This window comes from Pelodiscus sinensis, unplaced genomic scaffold, assembly GCF_049634645.1.
Source record: "Pelodiscus sinensis isolate JC-2024 unplaced genomic scaffold, ASM4963464v1 ctg64, whole genome shotgun sequence".
Taxonomy (NCBI): domain Eukaryota; kingdom Metazoa; phylum Chordata; order Testudines; family Trionychidae; genus Pelodiscus; species Pelodiscus sinensis.
In genome coordinates, this window is record NW_027466015.1 from 316,093 (window position 1) to 320,686 (window position 4,594).

A 4,594-nucleotide genomic window follows, 5' to 3' on the forward strand; every position below is an offset into this window, starting at 1 on the left:
TTTTTTAACTGCCACTGCACAGAGTGGATGTTTTCAGAGAATTACCCACAATGAGTCCAAGATCTCTCTCTCTCTCTCTCATGGTAACAGTTAATTTGGACCCCATGATTTTATATGCATAATTAGGATTATTTTTTCCAATGTGCATTATTTTGCATTTATCAACATTGAATTTCATCTGCAATTTTATTGCCCTGTTTGGTGAGATTCTTTTGAAGCTCTTCACTATCTGCTTTTGTCTGACCTATCTTGAGCTGTTTTGTATCATCTACCAATTTTGCCACATCACTGTTTCCCCCTCTCTCCAGATCATTTATGACCATGTTCAATAGGGTTGGTCCCAGGACAGTCCCTTTGAGGTCACCAGTAGTTAACTCTATTCTAAAAAGTGCCTTTTTATTCCTACCTTTTCCTGTGCTCTGGCTCTTCCTGGCTTGGCTCTGCTTGCTCCCGTTCCTCCCTCTGCTAGCACACTTCCCCCACTGCAGTCCCTACCCCCACAACTCCCAGTGGCTGGGACTTCCCAGGACCTGTGCCATAAAAGGTGAGCTATCCTAGCTATTGCTCGTCCCCAGCCCTGAGCCCCCGCCTGCACCCTAACTCTCACCCAGACCCTGCACCACCAGCCTAGAGCCCCCTTATGCACCCTAACTCCTTCCCACTCCCCACACCTCAACTGCTGCCCCAATCCTGAACCCCCTCCTGCATCCTAACTCCTGCCCAGACCCAGCACGCCCTCCTCCGCTTTCTGCCCTGAGCCCTGTTGTGCACCCAACCCACTGCTTCAACCCACAGCCGTCTCCCACACTCTGGTTCTGTTACTTTTAGCCCCACCCCGGAGCCTAGGGAGCCCCACAAAATCTACTAGCCCCGGGTCCCCGGAAGGGTGAATCCAGCCGTGCCTAAGGATATGTCCATACTGCGCAGTTTTTGATGACAGAGCTATGGCGACAAAAGTCAGCGTGTGGACATTGGCACTTCTGCCAACACACTACTTCCACCCCCAGCGAGGGGTTTGCACTTTGTCGCCAGCAGAGCGCGCCTGCCGACACAGCAGGGTTCACACTTGTCCCAGCTTTCAACTTTCTCCTTCGAGTTGGGGGAGAGGTTAAGATTCCGTCAATGACACGAGTTTTGTTGATCTAGTGCCAGTGACGACATGCCCAGGGTGTAGCAGTGTTTGTTGTACTGGCGTGATTAGTGCCTGTGAGTAGCTCCTGGGGGGGCAGGAAAATCCAAGGAGAGCTGCATGTGTCTGGGAAGCAAGAGGCAACCTCGCTGCAGGCTGTCTCCCCCCGGCCTGACGGGTAGGAGGTGGTGCTATGGCTCTAGACTCTCGGGCATTATGTCCCTGCACTATAGGGAAGGCAGTCTGACTGCCAAGTTCATTTGGGCCTCCTGGTTTTCAAGGAGTGGGCACTTTTCTTCCAGCCAGCTGGAAAGTATTTAGCCTCTAAGACTTCCAGAGAGAACCCATTAACACAAAGCCTGTCCTCTGGTATCACAGCCACAATGGTCTTCCTGGACTTCTCTGGTCCACCTGTTCTCCCCTTGGGGCTGGGGGTAAGTCCTCCGCCCCTCAAGGCAATAGCTCAGTAGTTCTCATAGCCCTTCCAGGAGTTAGTCCCTTCAGAGAGCCTTGCAAGTTCTTCCCATTACGCCCTCCTTCTTCTGACCTTATTATCGCCTCCCTACCTGTCTCCACCCTCTCCTGAGAGTCTGCAATCGGTGCAAACAGCTAGGCCAGGGCCGCTCCGTCCATCTCAGGCAGCACAGAGACTGCACGCTCACCTCCTCGGAGGGCAGATATCGGTACATGAAGCAGGAGTCTACTTCCCTGCCAGCCCCAGGATGTAGCCTCTCATGGATGTCTGGAGCCTGACACAGCCAGGAGTAGCTGCACTCCCCCCCCGCCACATGTCTAAGTGCTGTGCTCGTCAACAGCATGCTCAGCCCTTCGCACCTCCCCATCTGTAACCCAGACATGTGACTGACGACTGACATGAGACACTTGTATCTGTTGCTGCTTCATATCATGATTTATTGATTATCCCAGTTTTCCTCTTAGAGTGTGTCTAGACTACATGGCTTGTGTTGACGGAGCCATGTGAACTAGTTTACCCGACATAGTCAATGAAGCGGGGATTTAAATAATCCCTGCTTCATTAAAATAAAAATGGCCGCCGCGCTGTGCCGACAATCAGCTGATCCGGCACAGCGCAGCAGTCTAGACATGGATCGGTCGACAAGGGAAGCCTTTGTCGACCGCTTTCTTATGCCTCAAGGCTTCCCTTGTCGACCAATCCGTGTCTAGACTGCCGCGCTGTGCCGGATCAGCTGATTGTCGGCACAGCGCGGCGGCCATTTTTATTTTAATGAAGCGGGGATTATTTAAATCCCCGCTTCATTGACTATGTCGGGTAAACTAGTTCACATGGCTCTGTTGACGCAGCCATGTAGTCTAGACACACTCTTACTGTGAATCACATATAATCGAAATATGTCCCGTACAGATCATCGAAGCATTTGACCATTGAACCAGCAGATTCCCAGTTCAGAGACTGCTGCTTTACATCTTGGAGTAATTGCCTCTTTGCAGCCCATCAACTAGGGAAGGACGTCAGATACCTTCCCACAGGGTGGCACACTGGTTTCTGAACAGCAGTGGAAGTAGTTTTGCTAAAATACACTCTATTAACAGAGTGCTTTGTAGAACTGATGTTGTCTGAATCAGCAGCAGAAGGTGCAATGTAGCACACAGCCCAAAGCAATTCAGATTTCTTTAACAGGGGCCCATAAAAAGACCTACCCTGTAAAATGACGCCTGTAATACAATCTTACAGTGACTAGACCTCTACAGCAGGTGCTGCCACAGCACCATAGCAGCACAAGGCGTATTATTTGCCTTTTGATTTCTCAGCCTGGAGGGTGCACTTAGGGGTCATGATGTTTTCAGGTTCCTCTTCCCCAGACATCAGAAGACTTGTGCTAGAATCCCAAGAGCTAGCAACACTGCATTTGGGCCTCACCAGGCTGGCCTGGAGGGAAGGCGATGTAGGCAAGGGGCCGTGCCCCGTTACTGATACCGAGTGCATTGCTTTTGGCTGACTGTTTCCTGCTGCTGGGAGAACGGAGAAGGACTGAAGAGGAGTCAGGGTCCTGAGGGTGACAGGACCTCAGCACCAAAGTGGAGAGGCCAGCTGGATTGATAGGACTGGCGGGTGTGCGGGGGCCCCAGAGCGGGGTCAGCACGGACCAGCTGCACGAATGGGGAGCCAGGGCTGAGCTACAGCTGGGAGGGCAGGGGCAGAGCCAGGATTACTGAAGCTGTCCACACCACAAGCAGACTGGAGCTGAGCGCTCTGAACAGCTGGGGAAAGCAACGGGGGCCTGGACAGAAGGCTCAGTGGAGGGAGATGGTGCTAGACTAGAGGGTCTTGAAGGCTGGCCTGAGAGTGGGGACCATGACCCCGTGGGAAGGCTGATACTGGGGAGAAGTGTCCTGCCACCTGGAGCCTAAGATGTGTGTCCCACTCAGCGCTCTGGGCAGGTGTCCAGCCCATGGTGTCGCCGCTGCACAGGCAGGATCTGGGACGTGTAGGAATGGGCTGTGGCCAGAGCCAGCGAGTGGTGGTGATGATGTCCCTGTGCCCATGCTGCAAGTTTCTGGATCCTTTCACCGTCTCCATTTTCCCTGGTTGGTTTACAGTTGCTGGCTAATAAATTGTACCTGTTTTCCATTCAATGTAATGATCACTGGATCAGGAGAGTGGCCAGGGAGGAGAGAATACGCCAGAGTGGGGAGAACTTAGCCCCTGTCCTGAGCAACCCAGTGGGGATTGTGGCCCCAACCGTGGCAGGGTTAGGAGGACTCTGTAGCATGGGAGCAAGGAAGAGGAGTACCTGAGGCCAAGCAGGCATCTGGGTAAATACTGTTGAGGGGGAGACTCAGACCCTGTCACTTCCAGTTTCACTGGGGACAGCATAGAAACCTGGCAAATTCCCAGGGCCGTAACAAGGGCGAGGCGAGGGAGGCATTTGCCTCGGGCACAAAGCTGAGAGGGTGCAGAAAAGTCAGCTACTACGCCGTCTTCGCTCGCGCCACGTCAGCACCCCCGCCCACGCCGAGGACGGTCTTGCCTCAGGCTAGTTACGAGGCTGCAAATTCCTCACAATAGTAGGGCCGGTCCCTGCTTACGTGTCATTCAACAGTGTACAGAGTGTACAGAGGTCAGATACTTGGGGGTTACCTGAGTTTTAAGCCTGTTTCTGGATTCTTAATATTTGCACAGAGCATTGTGGCCATCTGAGCTGCCCCCCTGCATAACAGAGGACAGAGAATTTTATTGAGATCTGCAACAAGCCCATAATTTCTGATTGAGCTACAGCATCTCGTCTAAAAATCCACTAAGCTTGAGTTAAAGACTTCGAGTTCGGGATGGCTCATAGATCCTTAGGGGAAATGATACACTTTGGGATTTACAGACCCCGCCCATCCCCGCGTGAACACACTAACTATCAAATACTTCTGCTGCGCCGCAGTGGGAGGGTTTAAATCCGCACGTTACAGAATTCAGTTGTGAAGGTTGCCTCT